The sequence below is a fragment of the Microcaecilia unicolor genome, chromosome 3, assembly GCF_901765095.1.
Source record: "Microcaecilia unicolor chromosome 3, aMicUni1.1, whole genome shotgun sequence".
NCBI lineage: Eukaryota > Metazoa > Chordata > Amphibia > Gymnophiona > Siphonopidae > Microcaecilia > Microcaecilia unicolor.
Window position 1 is genome coordinate 414,317,564 of NC_044033.1, and position 23,865 is coordinate 414,341,428.

A 23,865-nucleotide genomic window follows, 5' to 3' on the forward strand; every position below is an offset into this window, starting at 1 on the left:
TTCATGTTTTTTTAAAGCTAGTGGTCCCAGCGATTCCCATACGCTGTCCAGCTGCTGGCATCCACCTCTTCCCTTTACTGTGGCCACCTCTCTAATGTAATGTCCTGCTTCCTCAGAGGTGGCTGCAATAGCGGAGAATGCTGGCACTTACTCTTTTAGGTTCTGAACTATCAAACATATATTTGTAGCGATGTTATCATGGGCTACCGTAAAGACATGCTATTTTACTGTTAACCCTAGTTATTAGTAACTAGATCTCACTGTATAAAATGGGATCTGTGCTACAAAGTAACCCTCATTGATAACTACACCCCTTAGATGTTAATGTTTTAGAGGTTACTCTCATATGTTGGCACCAAAGTATTTATATATATATGTATGACTATGGTTCTGTGAAGTGCATTGTAGAATATCGTAGCTGTAAAGTTCAATGTTTCCTTTTGAAGAAAAGGGGAAAAAGCCTCAGCAGAAAGCAAGAATAGTATCAAAAAAGAAGGCATCAAGATTGGCTCTCTTACTAGATATTAGAGCCATAAAGAACAAATACATCATCTCAGCATTTAGTGTTTAGTGTTTAGGCTCCTGAACCTTTGTCATCTTGAAGCAGATGGCACGGCCTGGGTAGTGAACCACGTCTCTGTATCAGTGCATGAGTCAAAAATGTGCTGCACACCATTTTTCCACAGTTGGGTACATCACCACAAAACAGCCTTGAGCAAACACCAGGGAAAGCATGGCACTGTGCAAAGATCCACATGAAGTAGCCTTGGAATGTTAAACTCTCTTATCTTAGTATCTTAGGCTACCCAGTTTTTGGTACACTTGCAAAACTTCCACCTTGTGAGTATAGTTTAAAATTTTTGAAATTACCACTGGCGGTCTAGAATTAGGATTAGTCTTATTACAAAATCTGTAGGCCTTTTTACCCGGAGCTTAACCAAAATGATCACCTCATTGTAGGGCCTGAGCAAAATAATTCAACAAAAAGCACAGAAGATAGCATATAATACTAATAACCTATTAAATAAATTGTGCAAGATGTGCTCAGATTACAATGTTGGGCAGACTGGATGGACCGTACAGGCCTTTTTCTGCCGTTGCTTACTACGTTAGTATGTTACTATGACAACATGAGACTTAGGGGTCCTTTTACAAAGCTGCAGTAAAGCGTGGCCCACGATAGTGTGGGCTCATGGAATTGCCGCACACTGAGGCTGCTTTTTACCATGGCCAGAAAAGGGCACTTTTAAAATGAAGGTCATTAATGGCCAGTAGTGTATGGCTATTACCACTGTGAGCCCTTATCACTACCTATTTAGTAGGCGGTAAGGGCTCATGCGCTAATTCTACGTTGATTGAGCAGTGTGCGGTGATAGCCATGCAGTGCCCGATTACTGCTAGAATGCTTACTCCCCACCCCCATGCCAGAAAATAATTTTCTATTTTCTAGTGCGGGAAATGGTGTGCGGCCAAACCAGAACTACCGCAGGGCACCTGGGCACACCCAGCGGTAGTGTTGTTTTCCCGCATGCTGCCCCTACTGCCCTTTAGTAAAAGGGTCCCTTAAAGAGCAAACCATCACAGTACATCAATATTCCCTATTAAGCATATAGTTACATATCATCTATCACATCTGCTCAACATAACATGCAATACTTATCTCAATAATTATCCTAGCTTTCAAATAGCGTAGGACAATAGAAAGGGAAATGACAAGAACATTTTTTATCCAGAGAATGTATGATGGGTAGCTGACTTATTTTTCTGCCAGCAGTAGAGCTTTTAATGAAAATGTATTAACCTGATTTAAACCCTAATCATCAGAAAATATTTCTTTATGGAAAGTGTGGTGGATGGATAAATGGAATGGTTTCCCGATCTAGTAATGGAGATAAGAACATAATTCAAGAAAGGATGTGATAAGCACAGAGGATCCTTAGTTGGAAAGTGAAAGAAATAGCCAAGATCAGCTTGGGGTTTATGGCAAAACATAACATAAATCAACATAAATCAAACAGACAAGACTGGTCTTACCTGCCGTTTTCTGCCTTGGTATTTTATGCTTTCCTGCTTGCTTACTGTAAAAAAAAGAAAAACACACACACACACACATTTCACAAATATTTTCAACAACAAAGTCAATTCAAAATATTGTACCTTGTAAGCATCAGCATTTGTTCTTTTCCTATTCAGGACACATCTCTCATATTTCTGACATAGACTAGTAAGGAAAGTGTTTCTCCTGATATAATGAATTTCATGACAGTGCATTTTTAGTGAAAAATAGATGTTCACTAAAAAAAAGTTCCACTGTAATGAAAAGTCTTATCAAAAGAACACCAGAGTCAGGTTTTTAAAATTATCTATACAGAAAAAGTAGCAGATCAGTATGTTCTACTCTATCAAAGTGCTCAGCACAGTCTGTAATCTTCTTAAAGTAAGATTTTGCTGTAAATCACAGATAGTGGTAGCAGGAGACCTTAATGCTTTGCAGGAAAACAGCAGAAAGATCCTGCAGTTTTTCCCAATGCAAGTTATAATATGGTGTGTTTGGGGTCAGTACTTTGGCAATGAATCTTTAGGGATATATATTTGTTCGGAAACCAAGTGAAAAAAAATGCATACAGAAAGGTTGTTCTGTTTCATTTTCAAATGAAACAAAATAAAGGCGGCAATGATATATGCATTTTGTACTGCTTTTATTTAATTTTGTTTGCTATTGAAGTTTATGGTCCATTAAACACTGCTAGGATAATTTTAAAAAGAGGTACTTAGGTGCAGAGGCCAATATAGGCATCAATTTTCAGCCTATTTTGTAATGACACATATATACCTCAGTGTCTTTATAACATACCAGCAGAAATATTGCAAACATTCTGGGTCAAATGAACCTGCGTGCATTTACACCTGCTCAGGAGTAGGTGTAAATGTATGCAGATAAAATACGCATGTTTTATAAATGAGCGTAATTCACCACTCAAGCTAAAATCTATTTCTGGAAATGCTTACATCTGAGTCTGTTCTTATCGCTGTATCTGCAGCTGAAAATGAAGAATTGGGAACAACCGCTGGGCTTCTGCGGTATCCTGGTGGTACTTCCTTTTTAGCAAGTGGAAAGCTCGCGCTGGGCTTACCGCCACTTTGTAAAAAGGGCCCATAATTAAGCTGGGTGTCAAATGATACAGTTTGATCAATAAAAACTCCTAAAATCTTTGCAGTAGATGCAGTGGCGTAGCTAGGGTAGTTGACACCCGGGGCCAGTCATTTTTTAACACCCCATTCCAAAATCCAGTACTAGGCATGCCGAGAATACAAAACACTCAGGACCTATAGAGCAATTCTACCATACCATAAGCAGTCATTTCTACGAATCACACAAGGAAAAGGAAAGCATCTTAAACACTACAGTGAGCACTAGAACATCAATTCACCTATTGCAAAATGAAACCAGACAGAATAGTACAGATCGTCGATCCTGCACAGTCAATGCCAACTGAAAGCCATGTCTTTTTCACAAACACAGATACACCCTAATCCACTATAGAATAAGTAGTAATATTTAAACTTTCTATTTAGACAAAAATTAAACTGAACCCCCAAGATGCCAGACTCTGCATACAATGCAACATCACAGAAACAGAAAATGTCCCCTAGTACTGTGCAAAATATAGACAGCAGATGTAAATTTGAAAAAAACTAACAAATACCAATCACCACTTTACAAATTAACAAATATAAATAAAACAAATATAGAAAATAAAATAATACCATTTTATTGGACTAATACATTTAGCTTTCAGAGGCCAAAACATCCTTCCTCAGGTCAATACAGTATAGTACTGTTACAGTATCCTTTCCTGACCTGAGGAAGGGGGTTTTGTTCTCCGAAAGTTAGCCAAAATGTATTAAAATTAGTCCAATAAAAAGATTACCTTGTTTACATGTTCAATTATAAACATTTATTAACACAGCTACAATACTACTTTATACTAAAGCAAAAAAAAAAATAAAAATATATATTTTATTTACAGTTTGTTGTCTCTGGTTTCTGCTTTCCTCATCTTCTTTTCACTGTCTTCCTTCCATCCAGCATCTGTCTTCGGTCTCTCTCTGCCATCCAGTGTCTGCCCTCTCTGCTGTTCCCTCCATCTAATGTCTGCCCTCTCTCTCTGCTCCTTCCATCCACATCTGCCCTCTATCTCTGCCCCTTCCATCCACCATCTGCCCCTATCTGCCCTCTCTCTCCCCCCTTCCATTCACTGTCTGCCCTTTCTATCCCTTCTATCCACTGTCTGCCCTTTCTCTCTGCCCCTTCAATCCACCATTTGCCCTCCCTCTCCCATCCATCCAGGGTCTGCCGTTCCTCTTACTCCCCCTTCCATCCAGGATCTGCCCCTCTCTTTGCCCCTTTTTTCAGCCCCTGCCCTTTTCTCCCACCAGTCCCGAGCTTCAGCCCCCAGCCACTTCTCCTTGTCCCCTTTTCAGCCCCCAGTTTCAACCCCAGCCCTTTTCTCTCACCAGTCCCGAGCTTCAGCCCCAGCCACTTCTCCCTGTCTCCTTTTCAGCCCCCTGTCCCCACAGTTTCAGCCCCAGCCCCTTTTCAGCCTCCAGTCCCAGTACTGGCCCCCTTATCCAACCTACCCTCCTTTTCAGCCCCCAGTTCCAGCCCCCTTCATCCACATGCCTTGTATTAGGGCCCCCCTTTTTAGCCCCAGAACCATTCTCCCACCTGACCCACTCATGCCCCATTTTCCCACCAACCCCAGGCATGGCCCCCATTTTCCTATATGGCCTCTTCTCAGACCCCAGTTCCAGCCCCCTTCTCCCACCTGAAAGCCCCCTCCCCTCCTCCCATTCGAGAACCCCCTCGCCTCCCCACCCCAACCCCAGTCCCCTTCAACCATCCGAGAACCCCTTCCCCACCCCCTTCTCCCATTTGAGAAACCTCTCCCCACCCCCTTCTCCCATCCAAGAACCCCCTCCTGCTCCCATCTGGGCTGGGAACCCCCCCAACCCACCTACCAGCTTTGTTCTCCTGCCACCACCCTGCCTTTAAAAAAAAAATTTGCAAAGCGCCGGAGTGCCAGGCAGCGCCTCGCATCTGCCCTGCTAGTAAAAATCTCCTCGACGTCGTTGGGCCTTCCCACACTGAGTCCCGCCCGCCCTCGCAGTAATAGGAAGTTACCTCAGAGGAGGGTGGGACTCAATGTGGGAAGGCCCGACGATGTTGAGGAGATTTTTACTAGCAAGGCAGACGCGAGGCCCTGCCTGCCACTCCGGTGCTTCGCAAATTTTTTTTTAAAGGCAGGACAGGGTGGGAGCAGCGGGAGCGGAGCACCCCCCACCCGCTGACACCCGGGGCGGACCGCCCCCACCGCCCCACCTTCGCTACGCCAATGAGTAGGTGAGAAATTCTAGTTTTGCTGTCCTATTGAAAGTATTGTACAGTTAGGATCAGGGTTTTTGTCAGTTTTTGTAGCCAGCTTCTTCTAATTCAAATCCTAATGAATATAAGAAAACATTAAATGAAATAGGGGAAGGCAGAGATTCCTGCATAACGCTGTGAGGATTAGACCAGGAACTAGGCAGCTCACCACCTTTTTTGACCCTATCATGATCTGCTTTGCAGGAATCCTTAAAACCAAGATAGAACACAACCCGAAATGCCCATCGAATCTAATATTTTCAAAAGAATGATATGATTAACTAAGTCAAATGTGTTTGATAGATTAAACTGAAGAACAAGCATTAATTTACCTTCATTTAAAGCTAATCGAGCAGAATCCAATAAGGAAACGATTATGCTTTCCATACTAAAGGCAGTATGGAACCTGGATTGCGAAAAATGAAATAAATTATGGGGCTCATTTTCAAAGTACTTAGACTTACAAAGTTCCATAGGTTACTATAGGGCTCATTTTCAAAAGAGAAAATCTTCCAAAAAGTGGCATAAAACTGCACTTGGACATTTTTCTCACAAAAACATACAAATTGATATTTTCAAAACCTATTTTTAGACATTGATCTATGAAGTCCATCAGAAGTACATTCAAATCATAAGGGGAAGTGTCAGGGGGTATGTTAAGGGTGGGATCTAGGCATTTGTAACACTTGGATGTTATTCTGTCATAATGGAACAAAACAAAAACATCTAGGGCCATAAGTTAGACATTTTGTTCTAGACCTGTTTTAGTAATGAATAAGCCACAATAAAGTGCCCTGTATGTCCAGATAACCACTGGAGGGAATCAGGGATGGCCTCCCCTTACTCCCCAAGTGGTCACTAACCCCCTCCCCCTTCCAAAAAGTGATTAAAAACATCTATGCCAGCCTCAGATGTTATACTCAGGTCCATTAATCACATCAAATCAATTCTTGTATACAGCTATTATCCTTTTTTCAGGATTCAGTGCAGTTTACATTCTAGGTGAGACAAAAGCTGATAATGTTAATGTGAGGTATGAGAATACACAAGGCTGGCCATACAGGACTCAAGGGTAAAGGGAAGCCATTTAGAAAATACACAAGGCTGTGCCACACAGCACTCAAGGGTAAAGGGAACCCACTCACAAGAACACACAAGGATGGCCATACAAGACTCAAAGGTAAAGGGAAACCACTCATAAGAATACACAAGGCTGGCCACACAACACACAAGGGTAAAGGGAAGCCGCTTATAGGAATACACAAGTCAAATAACAGACACTAGAGACAAAGGGAAAAAATAAGCAAACAGGGAAAGCTGCCTTTACATACACAAATCAGATAAGGAGGAATGCTCACAAGAATCAGGAGACAGACATAGCAGACAAAGAGTTAAAGCAGGCTAAAGGGAAAGTAAGAAGCAGGGTTTACACTGCAGTCAAAGGTTTAAAGCAAATAAAGGGAAAAACAAACAATGTTCTTACCAGAACTCAGCCAGGAAGGGAAAGGAAAGGCAGGCAGAGACAGAGCACGCCCAGCTGCACGGGAGCAAGGTAATCAAAGAAAGCAGCTAGGCTGTGGAAGCAAAGTAATCAAGGAAAGCAGCTGGGCTGGCAACAACCGGCTCTCTCTGAACAGTGAAAGGTAACAAGGGAAACTACATAAGGAAATAAAACAGGCATATGCTAGAGAGCCTAGATAACAAGGAAGGAATCTGTTCAGTTTGAAACCAGAACCACACACAGAAAAACAGACCAGGGATTTGCTTGGAAGTAAAGTTAACAGACTAGTAATTCATACAGGTTTAAAACAGAACAACACACACAGAGAAACAGAAGAGGGCTTTAAGCAGAACAACCCACACAGAGAAACAGAAGAGGGTTTTGCTTGAGAGCAAACCTAACAGGGAAGTAATCCATACAGATTCAAACCAAAACCACTCACACAGGGCTCAAGGCTGTGCCCAAAGGCACAGTATAACAAGAAGACCAGTTCCCTTAGAATCACACAACAGTACAACAAGAAAAAGGAAAATAGACCTGTTGCAAAGGCAACCCAGGAAAGCTCCCTGGGTCCTTATAAAGGAGTAGGCTGATGATGTCACAAGTAGGAAATGAAGCAGGGATACTAAAGCGAGGCTTGGCTTCAGGGACACCAATGCAAGGCTTGGCTAACAAGAAGAACAACAACAACAGGAAAAAGGCAGACTGAAGAGGTCTGAGAGCTAGATACAGAGAAACAGTATGTTATTTATTTTAGATCATTTATACCCCGCCTTTTGCCATGGAACGCAGTCCCAAAGCAGCTTACAATGAATTTAGAAGAGAATTACAATGACAGTTGATGGCAAGAGGGAAGGGAGAATAAATACCAAAATTAAGCAGATGAGCAGCAGGGAGGGAAAAGAAGAGAGAGAGGAAAGAGAGGAAGGAGAAAGAGGAAAGATGGCAAAAAAGGTCCATCTGCTGCTTTGTGCCCCCCTTTTTGGATGTTTTTCTAATTCGAAAACGATCCCCATAGTGCGCCACAAGTTAGGTGCTCAAAAGGCTGTTAGGAGCCTAACTACTCTGAGGCACTATTCTATAATTTAGTGCTTAACTGCAAAAGGGGTGTGCATTTTGGGTGGGGCACTTAGTTGCCAAACTTATAGAATACATTTATGTACAGTAGGTCTGAACATAAGGGCACGGCCACAACCGTGACAAATTTCAGTTTATTGGTCAGAATCCAGGTGTTAACAGCAGTCATGTCATTCACTACAGACTGAGTTGTATCTTTGTTTGATGCTGTCACTGGTAAGAGAAGCAGGATGTCATCCGTGTAGGATAATAGTAGTTCATAAAGACCCAGGTGTATTGAGGCAAGGGAAGACATAAACAGATTAGGATAGGAGGTCACAAATTCTAATGTATGACATTTTTCATGAGTTGCACCCTTGGAGAATGTAGATAGTTTGCAATCCTTCAGGAATGATAGGCATGATTTGAATTTGTGGAAATTGGTGTCCACATAATTTTCCAAGTGTAGGTTTAAGTCTCCCAGGAAGACAATCCTAGAAAATTGGGACATGGCAGAAGAAGTAAACTTTACAAGTCGAGGTTTTACCTTGGATCAAGCTCCCGGAGGACAGTAAATGAGAAGTAGGGCAATTTGATTTGTCTCTTTTGAATCATTGCAGAATTTGTACAGCATATATTCCAGTTCAGGTCAACCCCAGAACTAGCTAAAGATACGTGGAAATTTTTTAAAAATATAACAGCAAGTCTGCTGCTTTCTTTACTCTGTCTTGGAGAGTGAAGAATACCATAACCGGGTAGATAGATGTGAGGCAAAATTGGACTATCAGTGTCTATGAGCCATATTTCTGAGATAAACAGAAAGCCCAGATCTGAAGATTCTAGCAGATCCCTGAGTAAGAGAGCCGTGTTCCCCACAGACCTGGTGTTGATATAAATGGTAGGGACAGGAGTGAGTTGAGACTTGCGTTCCAAAGGGGAGACTTGTTTGAGTAATTTCAAAAGATAACAAGTTTTTTTAGGCTGTGAAATATTAGCCATTTGGTTCTGGTCTGAAACCATAGTATTATTCTGATGGTATATATTGGCATTGTCTGGCAGGTATCTGACATTACAGCATAGGCGGTCGGTAGCCCAACTGTTTGGGGAGGCTAAAGTGGGCAGGGTTAGGGGTGGGGCCAGGGGTGGAGCTTAAATCCATAATTGTCTGATAACACACAGAAAAAAAATAAAAGTCACATACTAACCACAATCGCTCAACTACAAAACACTATGCACAACTTTGTGCAAAAACACACTCAGAACCTTACTGTACCATAAATATTATACTGGGCAGAACCTAATACACCAATATACCACCCATACGGAAAATGCAGACCGTCAGCAATATGAAACAAGGGATCATAATATCACAATTCTCATGTACAGCCACAAAACACCCTAATTCATGTTTAATGTGGGATAAAATGCCATAAATAAGTAAATAAATATAAACTTTTAATGTTGAGCACCTGATTCTCTAAGTGGACATATTGCAAACACTATAAAGAAAATAAAATGATCTTTTCTACCTTTGTTGTCTGGTGACTTTGTTTTTCTGATCATGCTGGCCCAGTATCCGATTCTGCTGCTATCTGTCCTCTTAACTCTGTTTCCAGGGCTTCCTTTCCATTTATTTCTTTACTTTCCGTCTTTCTTCTTCATTTCTTGTCCTACATCCGTAAGTAAAAGCTGGGTCCTCCGCAGACTTGACTGTCCAGTGGATCCAGCTTCTGCCTATTTTCTCCAGCCATGTGCAGTTTTTCTCCTCTTTTCCTTTTCCCTCATCTCATCTCCTTCCTCTCTCTTCCCTCCCCTCCCCTCTATGTTCAGCAATTTTTCCTCTCTTCCTGGGCCCAGTCCTCCCATCCATGTCCATCCATGCTCCTCTCTCCCCTGCCCCCTCCATTCATCCATATCCAGCAATTCCTCTCTTTCCCTGAGCCCTGCCCTCTCATCCATGTCCCTATCTCCCCTGCCCCCTCCATTCATCCATATCCAGCAATTCCCCTCTCTCCCTGAGCCCTGTCCTGCCCTCCCATCCATGTTCCTCTCTCCTCTGCCCCCCTCCATTCACCCATATCCAGCAATTCCCCTCTCTCCCTGAGCCCTGCCATCCCATCCATCTCCCATCTCTCCCCTGCCCCAACTGCCCACCCTCTTCTCCTCCCCAAGATCCCTTTCCTTTTTTTTTCTTTTAAATTTACCTCCGAAGTCTGGCAGCACAGCGTCAGTGAAAGTGCTTCTCTCCGTTCAGTGACCCACCTTCTTAGAAGGCGGGACACTGAGCGAAGAGAAGCGCTTTTACTGGGAGCACTTTCACTGACGCTGTCACTGTGCTGCTGGACTGGAGGTAAATTTAAAAGAAAAAAAAGGAAAGGGTCTTGGGGGAGAGAAGAGGGCGGGCAGTTGGGACGAGCGGCGAGCCCCGGGCGGGCAGAACTGAGTCGTGTGGGCATCGTCATCAGGATCCGATCTTCGGCTGGGGAGGCTTAGCCTCCCCAAGCCTCTGATACCGGGCGCCTATGCATTACAGCAAGGGTGTTTCTTAGTACAGTGTTTTCTAGATGGATTATGCACTATAGGGATAGGGTTAGGCACTCAGTTATCTGGTAGACTGTCGCCCAACATGCTCAAAAGACTTAAGCAAATCCATGTGAGCCAGTTCATGGTGATAGCTAATTTGAGTCAGTCGGGTTAACACTCTTTATCAGTCTTAAATGGGTGCTGTTAAAGACTTCAGAACAGAGTCCTCACCATCGGTGGATTCTACCTTCAGAAAGGAGAGGTCATGGTGTCTCAGGAGCTCATAAGGTGGGGAGGTGTGGATGTGCCATTGTGGTAGACTCCAAAATGATGCTATGATTCGCTGCCATTCTTCCATTGTCAGTTGTACAGCATTAAGTTTAGAGCATGCGAGAGGCCACAGTTTAGCTCTTATGTTATAGAATTGTCAATTTCCTTTGTTTGTTGTTTGAATTATGGTTACAAGTACAGATCTCAGCAGGACAGGTACTTGTATGACAGAGGAGAGTATTTGAACGTAAGCACTCCTTGGGTTCCTCTTTCAAGCTGCCGCATGCAGGTCTCTGGAGTAGTCTAATGGTGGGTGTAGTGCACTGCAGACAGGTGGACCCAGGCCCATACCTCCTCCAACCTGTTACACTTGTGGTAGAAACTGTGAGCCCTCCAAAACTCACCAGAAACCCACTGTACCAACATATAGGTGCCCCCTTCACCCATAAGGGCTATTTTAGTGGTGTACAGTTCGGGGTAGTGGGTTTTAGGTGGGTTTTGGGGGGCTCAGCAGACAAGATAAGGGAATAACAGTGAGATGCGTACCATGGAGCATTTATTAGAAGTCCACTGCAGTGCCCCCTAGGGTGCCCCATTGCTCTGCTGGGATGTCTGTGTGGCCAGTTTACTAAGAATGCTGGCTCCTCCTACACCCAAATGGTTTGATTTTGTGCGCTTTTCATTTGGATTTTTTTTTTGACAATGGATCAAAAGATAAACGCACAGAGCACAAAAACATCTAGCAAATAGTCATTTTTTGAAAAAAAGATGTTTTTCTCTTTTGAAAATGGCTATATTCCCCACTTGAATTTTGGATAGTTTTAGCAAAACGACTAAAGTTGGACTTAGATGTCATATCAAAAATGCCCCTCCACTTAACTTTGTAAGTCTAAGTTCTTTGAAAATACGCCTCTTTAGTCTATCTAGATGTTCAAAAATTACTTTGCTGTCCCTTGGAGAAATTCCTCCTTACACCAATGACTAAAATAGTTTGGTGGGGACTGTGAACAGGACGATAAAATAATAATAACTTTGTGGAAAGGGCAGGGTATGTATGTCAATAAATATTGTTACCCCTTTTTCTATGGTAAGCATCATATGAAAAGAAATTCAGATAAATTTGCTTGAGGTGTGTGACAGAATAGTGTGTTTTAAACCCGTAAGATTGCCTTTATTAGCTCTTGAAGTGCATTTCTCTAGTTTGGCCAGCAGGTGGTGCATGTTTTATGTTAAAGCTGTTAAAGAAAAGTGAATGTCCTCTTTTAGTTTCACTTAGTGAAGAAGTGAATCTATAGTTCTGTGGTCAATATACTTTTAAAACTTGTTGACTGGGCTTTGATTGGCCTAGAGTTTGAAATTACCCAGCAGTTTTTGCTGGCTGTTGCTTCAGGCTTAGCCTGGGAGAAGAGAAAGATCTCTTTGCTAAGGCTCTGTGAACAGATATGTCATGATCTCCCCAGGTACTGTTTAGACAGTATACAAATGTTTAGTTATTGTTATAATTGTTCCAGATTTCAGTTACCTGCTATTGTTTGCTATTTGCACTATTTTTTTCCACTGTTCAATATTTTTAAGAGAATAAATATAATTGTTAGTTTGCCCTGTTTGTCTGGACTGATAAAGAATCCTGGTGGTTTGTGTGTTGGGTCTGTGAGTGCTTTCTGGGAACTGTGAGACCACTGGGAGTGTGGCCTTAGTAACTTAGAAATCAGTGGGGATAATTTGAGAGTGGGAGACTCACCCAGAGGCGGTTGTGACACAGTCAGTGGGAGGAGGATGCTAGTGTAGAGCACAAGCGGTAGGTGCAGGTGGACCTGAGCTGTGCTGGGGATAGACCTGCTAAGTGGCCTCAGGGAACCCTGGGCGGGTGGCTAGGCATTTCATGACAGGGTGCAACATATAAGTCATAGAGAGAAGCTAAAATAAAAAAAAAAAAACAAGTGCCTGAACAAAACTGTGAATGAGCTAAAAAAGGACAAATAAAATAGCAGAAACATTTATATTGGCCTGCCTTACCTCTCTGAACAAAACAATTATCAGATAAGAGAGAGGAGAATGTAAGAAATTCCCTAATTTTTCACACTGCAACCTAGAGCAAGCCAGCAGTCTGTTTATGAAGACCGATAAAAAAGAAACACAAACTTGGTAAAGAGGTTGTCACAAATATATTTTCTCTACATTAAAAGGGCATTTTTAACTTGCCATATGGAACTCTCAGTTAAGTTTTAAAGGATACTTCCCAACCTATGGAAGGCAATATCTGACACTCTTAACTTTTCACAAGCTGGTATAAATTGCGGTCACAGTTCCTTAGGATTTGGAAATGCAATCAAGAAGGACAGAAAGAGTTATCTGAATTCCAAGAAGCTGATAGAACAAAGGGGGAGAATGCTTGCAGCTGCCTGGATTATATGTCATTGACCATAATAACATAATCTACCATGAGGCCACTAGAACAAATAAGGAACATTCATGGCAGGTAATGAAAACAGACGTGGGGTACTACTTTAAAGTGACCATGGAAACGTATCACCTGGTTGATAATCTATGAATCTACAGTACCATTTCTTTGAAAAGATAGAACAGCTTTCTGTGCCTAATTTGTAGTCTAGAACTGACAAGAATATTACTCTCTATTAAAAATGAATCAATATATAGTTTGTAAATTAATTTCAGCATAACATGCAGTGAAATAGTCTTTCATATTCTACGAATCTACCTGATGTGATGCTGCATTTTTGTAAGGGGCCAGGCTGAAGATGTCACTAGTCATCCATTAAGATGTTATTCTTATGGGATTTTTGGCAATTTTATCACATACACTTAAATATTTATAAGAAATATTACATCATGTACTGGAAATGGCAATCGCCACTACGGCAAATGTAAGCCACATTGAGCCTGCAAATTGGTGGGAAAATGTGGGATACAAATGCTACAAATAAATAAACAAACAAACAAACAAACAAATAAATAAATAATCAGTTGAACATAACAAAACCTTATAGAAATATCTCTCAAGACATGATGTGAAGTCCTATACACAGATCGAAGAAAGTGTGATTATTTCATAAATAAAGTCTTGCATTACAAATTAAAACAATACTATTATCCAAGATCTATTTAGAATCATTTGGGAAAGTAATTCATGTGGAACATCTAATCTCATAGGGGCCCTTTCACTAAAGTGCTCTAGATTTTGCGGTTATCGTGGCTTAACACAGAAAATTAACACATGGTGCTGTGCGGTGAGAGCCTACTCTTTAATGGCATCTGTGCACCCAGATTCTGTTATAGAATACAAGTGTAACCCAGCATTGACTCACCTAACGTTTACGCTCCCACAATTATACCAGCCATAGACCTGACATAATTGCAGGTGGCTAAGGAGCCCTTTTACTAAACCATGTAAGCGTCTACACATGCCCAATGTGTGCCAAAATGGAGTTACCACCTGGCTACCGCGTGGTTCTTGTGGTAATTTTTATTTTTGGTGCACGTCTGATACGCACACCCAAAAAAAATAAATTTTTTTCGGACGCGCGTATTGGATGCATGTCAAATGACATTTGATGCGCATAGGCAGGGCCGCTCTTAAGGCGGTGTGACTGCACAGGGCCTCACGCTCTAAGGGGCCCCACGTGGCGCGCCTCCTTCCCGCCCTCGGCCCGACCGGCAGCCCTCCTCCACTCTATTCCTCCCTCCTCCGCTCTGTTCCTCCCTCCTCTGTTCCGTTTCCCCCTCCGATCCCCCCTCCGCTCCGTCCCCCCCTCCGTTCCGTCCCCCCTCCCGCATGAGTGTTGAACCTGTCCTTTTTCTTTCAGTAGCAGCGAACGATGTGAAGACACTGCTTCAAGTTCTCCCTTTCCTCTTCACACAGTGTCCATCCTGCCTTTACGATGACGTATTTCCTGTTTCCACGAAGGGGGGACGGACACTGTGTGAAGACAGGGAAGGGAGAACTTGAAGCTGGCGAGCTTGCAGTGCCTTCACGTCGCCCGCTGCTACTGAAAGAAAAAGGACAGGTTCAACACACTCGTGTGCGCGGGGGGGGGGGGGGGGAACGGAGAGGACTCAGAGGGCTGTTGGGGAGCTGAGGGAGGGCAGGGAGAATCGCTGGCCATGGATGGGATGGGAGGGCAGGGGGAGGGAGAGGGGAGCTGAGGGAGGGCAGGGAGAATTGCTGGCCATGGATGGGATGGCAGGGGGAGGGAGAGGGGAGCTGAGGGAGGGCAGGGAGAATCGCTGGCCATGGATGGGATGGGAGGGCAGGGGGAGGGAGAGGGAGAGAACAGATCACTGGACATGGAGAGGAGGGCGGAGGGGGGGGGAAGAGAACGAGAACAGATCGCTGGAGGGGAGGGGAGAGAGGAAATTGCTGGACATCAGGACATGGATGGATGGATGGATGGAGGGGAGAGAGGAAATTGCTGGACATGGATGAGGAGAGGGGAGGGCAGGGGGAGAGAACATAAGGACACAGGAGGATGGTGGACGTGGTGAGTGAAAAAATATCAAATGGAAAGAAGACACTGCATAAAACAGAAGACACTGGGATCAAAGCGAATAGAAAAACTAAATGATCAGACAACAAAGGTAGAAAACATTTTTTTAATTCAGAATTTATTAATTGGAATATGTCAGCTTTTGGAAATGTGCATCTGTGATATTTTGCATGTAAGTTTCAATTTTTCTAGTATTGCTACATGCTGAGTCTGACTTCTTGAGGTAACTTTCCAGTTCAGAAATTTGCCTTCATATCTGTTGTGTCATGTGTTTTTCATGTGTGATCAAGGTGCAGTATTCTGCTAGCATGTAGTATTTGCAGCCTTTTTTGTTTTGTTTTTTGTTTTATTAGGTTGTGTACTGGTGTTTTAGAGCCCGGTGTAATTATAGTGCTGCCTTTCCACGCATAAGGTTGTAGCTCGTCCTGTCCTTGGAATTAGTGCTGTTATGGTTTGGTAAGGTTATGAGTGTGTTTTTGCACAAGTTTGTGTATAGTGTTTTGCAGTGGAGCGATTGTGTGTTGGCCTTACTGAGGTGGCACCAAAACATCAGAAAGGGTGTAGAGCCTAAATCATGACACACTACCTCTTGAAGGATCTATATATGGTCGTTAATAAAAGGAGCTCATTGTGAACACTTTCCACCCTAAAAAGGTGTTTTGTGGCTCTACATGAGAATTGTGATATGATCCTTTGTTTCATATTGTTGACGGTCTGCATTTTCCGTATGGGCGGTATATTGGTGTATTAGGGTCTGCGCAGTGTAATATTTATGGTACAGTAAGGTTCTGAGTGTGTTTTTGCACAAATTTGTGCATATTGTTTTGCAGTTGAGCGATTGTGGTTAGTATATGCTTTGAGCAACCACTTTATTCTTTGACATATAATACATATCTAATATCTAAAATTCTTTGACATATGATACATATCTAATATCTAAATTTAATTAAAGATATTAATTGTCAATGGGGTGGAGCTAGGGTTGGGTGGAGCTAGGTGGGGCGGGGCTAGGATGGGGCCCCACCAAATTGGTCTGCACAGGGCCCGGCACTTGCTAAGACCGGCCCAGCGCATAGGTCATTACCGCACAGTTACTGCGTGAGTCTTTACTGCTAGGTCAATGGCTGGCAGTAAGGTCTCAGACCAAAAATGGACACACGGCAATTTTGATTTTGCCGCACGTCCATTTTCTGCAAAAATTTTAAAAAGGCCTTTTTTACAGGCGTGTTGAAAAATGGATCGGCACGTGCCCAAAATCCGTGCCTACACTACCACAAGCCATTTTTCAACACACCTTAGTAAAAGGACTCCTAAATACAGCAAGAAAGCACATAACTTACAGTATTCTGTAGGATACATGCCTAAGTGGGAATCCCATCCATGCCCCTCTCATGCTCCACCCATTTGAACACATAGACTTGCATTATGCACTATCCCCCCTGATAGTGTGTCTACTGTTCTGTGCTGAAATCCAAGCAAATTCTATAATGATGTGTGTAACTTAATTGGCTTAACAAGCTAATCAGTGCTGATAACAGGTCTTAACGAGCAATAATAAGCACTAATTGTCAATAACTAGAACAAACACGCACAACTTGCTAAGCGTATTCTGTAACACACTGCACCTGAATCCTAATGCGCACAACCAAAAAGGGGCATGGTCATAGGCGGGGAAATAGGCGTTTTGTGGGCGTTCCAAAATTTATGCGCACTGTTATAGAATATGTTCCTGTGTGCCTAAAACTACACTGAAAGTAAGTATTATCTTTTGAACAAGTTTGATATATACGGAATGGAATAAATTGTGATTAAGAACAAGCCGGGAAACATTTAAGAAGACAGTTGACAGATTAATATTGCACTTAAATAAGTTTAAAAATATAAAAAACTAGTAAAAAAGGCCTGTTTCTGAAGACAAGGAAATGGGCCCTAGGCAGGCAATTTCTCCCCCTCCCACGCTATGGCCCCCTCGCTCCCCGTGCTACGGCCCCCTCGCCCTCCCATCAGCGAACCTGTCGCCACCCCCGGACCGCCGAAAACCACCCCCCCGCCGCCGTTGTGTACTACCTGTGCTGACGGGGGACCCAAACCCCCGTCAGCCGAAGTGTTGTTGTGCCCTTCACGTTCCTTCCTCATCTTCTCTGGAAGTTCCTCTAGGTGTCCTCCAGAAGTGGATGTAGCACTTCAAATGAGGTCACTACTTTTTCTACTAGTTTATGTGTACTAGTTTATACATCTCTCCAGCTTTGGTCCCTGCCTTGTAGCACTGCTTTGCTGCTTTGAAATTATTGGATATCCTGGATTGTACTTATGGAAATCACAATACTGTAACACTATACAAGATGCAGCGTAATGCTTTGTAATTCAGACAGGGAATCTGATTGCTGAATCCCTGCTTCTCAGCGCTGATGATACAATACATACTTTCTTATAATGCTATGGGAACTGGTTATTTAATACCTGTGTTGGTAGATGGGAACCTGGAGACTTTGAATTGGACTGTTTTGGATTGCCCTGGGATACTGGTTACCACTTGGCACCAGGGAAGAAAATTTCTTCTTACTACAGGTGCTGTTAATGGCTGGGTTTTCTCTGTGGTCCCTTCAATGCCTCTTGATCTCTCATTTTCTTTCCTCCTGCTAATACAAAGCCAATATAGCATTATAAAAACTTTGAAGGTGGTTTATTTAACTGAATAATTTGGCCAAATATTTCAGTATGCACTTTTATTACTTTCATCTCACAGCTGGGAATTTTTTCTGTTCTTATCTCAGTGTTTCACTCTCAGGGTTGGTTTCGTCGTGAGCCTTCTTTCCAATTTGAACCCCTTGTGGATGATGCCCCTTTTTCCTGGTTGAGAGGACCATGAATCTGTCCCATCAACACCCTCTCCAAAGGACATCACACAATGTGACACCCACCAATGAGCCTTCTCTGGAGTAGCCCACACTCTGGAATGCACTCCCTGAGAGGCTTTGGGCAACACAATACAATCTCTACCTCAGGAAACAGGTGGAAGCTTGGCTCTTCTTCCAAGCCTTTAATTAGAAGAAGCAACTAACTTGCTGGTCACACATACACAAGGACTAACATCGGTCTGCACATATGGTAGCAGGACTTGCTTATCCACTCCAACACTAGCTGAGATCATATTCATGCACCTTTCTGTCTTCAAATGCAACTTTCTTTAAGTTAGTCCCTTTGTTTTGTTAGCTGCCTTCTGTCTATATGTTCCACGTCTGCTTACATTCTATGCTGTCTATTAATTGTCTATCATCTATGTTCAACTTATTCTTGTTGTACACTGCCTTGGGTGAATTTCTTGAAAAAGATGGTAACTAACTAACTAACTAACTAACTAACTAACTAACTAACTAACTAACTAACTAACTAACTAACAGGAAGGGAGGAGAGAGGGCCCAAGAACAGAAGGGGGTAAATTACATAGAGTTAAACAAAACAATAACAATCACATAAGTCATAATTTAGAGAAAAATAATAGGAAAAAAGGATAAGAAAGCATGTAAAAATGTCAGGAGAATATAAATAGAAAGTTAAAAATATCAGGACACAGGAAGACAGGGAAAGGATGGAGTAGTAGTAGTAGTAGGGGAAGGGAAGATAGGGGAGGAAGATAAGGATAGAAGCTATGCCTCAAGGAATTACTCAGCTGGCTTGATTTGAGACTAATGAGGGAAATGTCTGGCAGTAAAGTCAAATCAAGGCTGCTTTGAAATGCAAGTGTACAGTGTTATATTAGGAAAAAAACAGTATTTAGATTTTTTTTAAAATTTTACTCTAAAAGAAGGTAACATAGCACCGTGAACCTAAGACTGTTTTGGTAGGAACTCCTCTGGTGTTGAAACTGGATCAGGTTGAAATTCTTCTTTGTACTCAAATTATAAGTTTAGGAGTAACTTGATTCTACTCTTATAATGAAGCCTATTGTGATTAGCTTAATCTCAAGCTCCTATTATCGTTTGCAGCTGTGTCATCATTTAAAATATCTTTCTTATGGTGACTTTCGAGCTGTTCTTCAAGCGCTCTTGAATGGAAAAATATTGACTTGCATGCAGAGAAATGTGTAACCCATTCTCTCCACAGGTCAGAGGTAAATAAACATACAAAGTCGTTTCTTATAGTCACAAGCTTTCTCTCCCATTGCCTGCTCCTGTACACCCACAGAACATGCTTGTTCACCCCTCCATCAGGCAACCCAACTACCTTGTTTCTTCCTGTAATCCCCACCGTTCCCTTTCACTGACTTCCCAAGTCACACTGTCTACCAGGTTGTAAGACAAACTTGTCCAACCTCAATCCTCCTCTGCTCTGTCACTTACAAGGTAGAGCTCCCTGCTAAGACCACTCTTCTTCTCTAGGCTCTTCGTAGGTACTGCAGCCTTGCTTGCCACCCTTGGATCCTCTGCACTTGGAGCCTCCCTCTCTCTCACTGACTCAGGGCATTATTGCCATTAGATATTGTAAAAGGGGTCCTCTTTTCTCCTGGGTTGCAGCCCTTCCACAAAACCAAACTCAACAAAAACCCACTACTGTATGGCTCCCCTTTTCCCCAAAACAACAAACAATGCTACAGCGTGCAGGCTTCAACCGCTGCTTTCTCTCCCGGTCCCCTGGAGAGTAGCAGTAAAAAGAAAAAAAAACACACGGCTCAATTCAGCCCTGGTTTCAAAACACAGTTCAATTTTAGCCAAGCTTTAAAACACAGCTCAGTCCAGCTAGGCTTTCAAAACCCAGTTCACTGGCTTTGCGCGGGCTCAAAGCCTAGGGTCCCACCCTCTTGGTCAGTCCTACTCCTACCTGACCTCCTCCCGCATGACCCGGCTTGGCCACGCTACTGCCTTGGCTTTCTCTGAGCCAAAGCTGAAAAGTCCATCGGCTCTTCCAGGGCGCTCTCTGGCTCAGTCAACTCCATAGGGCAAGGTCCACTCTCCTTCTCCCTCTCCTCAGGTGCCCAATCCGTATTCTCTTCACCCCGCCCTTCTCCCAGCTGCTCACTCTTTTCTTCATTAAAGTTCTTTGGAGTCCCTTCTTTCTCCACCCACTTGTTCCACCACCTCTTCCACCAGGTTGGAGAATCAGCCTTACTCCTTCCCCTGCGGCCCTCCTCTGGTGACTCCTGGGAATGCACATAGTTTCTCTTATCCCCAGGCTCCCTTGGGGCATGCTGGGAGTTGTAGTTCTTTATTTCTAGTTTTTTCCTGGGGGATGCCTGCCTATAACGGGGGTATTCTGGCCTATCCCAGGGTTCCCTTGGGGCCTTTCCTACATACTCTTTACAATATGTTTTAATCTGCTGAACTGGGTGCACTTGATCATATTGAATTTTTTTGCTTTTGATCTTGGAGTATGATACTGGACTCTTGGCACTGTAAAATTTTTGCACTCTGCTCATATGCTGCTTAAATAGGACGGCTGCTGCCTCCAGATTTTCAGGACTGATGAATCCAGAAATCCAAGTCTACGCAGGCAGTGAGGTAAAACCGAGACAGATCAGCTTGTCCTAAAGACAATCCTGCTGCCAAAGTCTGAAAGCAAAGCTCTTTCTTCCCAGCTATAACGCCTCTGTGTTTCGCTTCTGCCTACAGTAGCATAATCACTTTATCTGCATCAGATGGAGGGATTAGAGCAGCAAGGCAAGAACCAGGGCAAACCAGACTCAAATCCCACCACTACTCCCCATGATCCCAGGCAAAGTATCCAACTTTCCATTGCCTCAGGTACAAACCTAGGGGCCTTTTTACTATGATGTGCTAACAGATTTAGCATGTGCTATTGATTAGCACACGCTAAATGATATATTCCTATGGGCGTCCTAATGGGCTTATCAGTTAGCGCACGGTAATCATTAGCACGCGATAAATCCATTAGCGCATCTTAATAAATGGACCCCCTAAGTTATTAACCCTCCGAGGACAGGAAAACATCCACTGTATCTGAATATACTCACCTTGAGCTATTGCGAAAGGTGAGAGCTATATCTAAGTAACTCTGGCCTCAATAGACATAAGATCAGAACTCAAATCTTCTGCACTGCACAAGAGATTGTCATTGAGTCTCAGGAATGATTCCATACTATTGATGCTGCATATTTCAAATGCACCTTTTTTTCAGATTTATTCCCTGGCAGTGTTTACTTAACTTTTTCTTCCATGGTGTCACAGTGACTTTAGAATACAGAGATTTTTTTCCTTTATTTACTTACCCCTCTCACATTCAGAATGTGAAACACTCATTTTGTACTTCAAAGTCAACACATTGAGTTATCCACTCTGGAAATGAGGCTGGGATCCCTGCTATGGAAACAAAAAAGAAGAATAAAGCAAAAAAGTAATGAAAAGCAAGTTATGCCTTGCCTGCCACCAGTTTAATAATGTAGAAACAAGGTTATAGCAGAAAGATGCCATTTCAAGGACATGAAATCACTGAATGTTTTGGTATATAAAAAGAAAAAATGCCATTGTGACCTGAGATTTTGTTAAAAATGCTATGCCAGATTTTAGTGGTCTTCATTTTTTAAAATCTCTAACTTTTATGGATGACATATATATTTTTAGTTAGGATTTTAATTTTGTTTACAAAAGCAAATTCATTGCCCGATATTTTATTAAATTGACCTGAAATACTGTTCTGGGTATGTGTACTTTATATCCCCATCCTTCTGCTCTATAATTACTTCATAAATGACATTCTATGACCTCATAATACATCTCTATGATATTATTAACCTACTTTTCTGAATGAAAAGAAGGCTATTCCCCCATATTCTATAACTTTAGTGCCTAAATTTAAGCACCAATTGTGTTACAGTTATAAGGCAGCTCAGAAGTTGAACGTTTCCAGACATGAGTTGGCCGCAGGATGGTCGTCCATACTATCTAAAACATAGTACATATATGTAGATAGAACAGATGTCCAAGTACTAAGTGTATATCTACCGGATGGGCAGCATAGGCCAAGTGTAATTAAGCTATTCAGTTTCCTGTCCCCATGGAATAGTGCTTCCCACAGCCCTCCCCCCCAATATGAAATATCTCTTCCAGAATGGAACCAAACTTTAGCCACCAGGAGAGTAATCTCCTTGCTGTCCTGTATATGATATACAGGAGAGAGCTATTCTGTCATCACAGGAGACCCCCCTATCATGACACTGCAATGAGGGTGTGGACACATATCTGGCATACCCTAGCAAGGTATTTATCTTGAATTGGAGCTATGTGCCCAGCACGTGCCATGTACAATCCTTAAGCATTCATGAAATATATGTCTAAATCCAAGTTGGTGGCAGTGGCATGAGGCTCCTGTACTGTCCCCATGCTCCCCCCCCCAAGGTATTGAAATGGCAGGACATGCAGTGTTACCCTATATGGAAGATCTACCTTGCAATCCCTAAACTAAGGCCTGCAAGCCCACAGTAACATAAACATGCATGGAAGAAGCAGCCAACATATACTGAGACAGCACCCATAAGTCCAACACATAGTGACTCCTCTCAAATTACAACCTCTTTGCTACACTGCAGATAAAGACGAACACAGAAATAATGAGGCACGTTTTCCTGTATAACTACAAAAGCACAAAGTCATCCACATTTACCATATGGTGACTGCTGTTCAAGGGCTAGCCAGTATCTTTAGCACTGCTGACACTGCACTCTGTCCTGCAACACCACAAATGTCAGACCTGTGCTGACACGTTCTCTGAGGTGTTTGTGATTATGAAGCTGTGCTAGTGGTGGGTAATGTTATTTGACTTGGAATACAGGAAACCTGGAATCATTGCCTGGAGACTACTATCGTTACGAGAAGGCCAAATCACCAGTTCATAGACGTGCAGAAGAAATGTCATGCTATAGGTGTCCTATGTCTGACATTTTGGTTGGATAGTGGTGAATGTCATTCGGGAAACATCTTTCAGCATATAGGAAGGGCTACTACATGAACCATGTCCACTCTCATTTGTGTCTTCCAGGCACTTTAGAGTGTAGCAAAACTTGGACATGCTAAGGTGGTGCTTCTGATGCATTCAAAGGCAGAACCTGCCCCAAGATGGCCGCTGGCTTTTGCGACTAGCTGCAGCATTATTCCTTGCTCATGCCTAAAAGAAGAGGAAGGGCTGCTGCCTGCGCCCCCCCAGACCCCTTCCCAGATACCTGGGCCGATTGATCGGTTTTTTCTGCTGCAGAGGGCTGGTGGAAGTGATCCTGGGACTCCTCCGAATTTAGACGCTGGTGATGGTGAGGAGCCTTCGGCGTCTTTCGGGCTTGAAACAACTTTGAGTCCCGAGGAGAGAGCTCCGCCCCCGCAACCAGTAGCAACGAGTTCCCCGCTCTTGGGGGCGATGGCGTCCTCCTGAAGGGGTTTTTCAACGTCGGAATCGCTGGGGACCCAAGAACAGCTTGTAACAGCGGGAGATAAGAGGTTTAATCCTCTTGAAGATCCTTGTTTGCCTGGAGAAATTTTGCGGGGAATGGAAGCGACGGGGGAGAAGAAAGCTGGACAAGGATTCATTTTTTCTGCTGACCTGACTATCAAACCGAAGGAGGTAATGTTAGACTCATTGTGGGA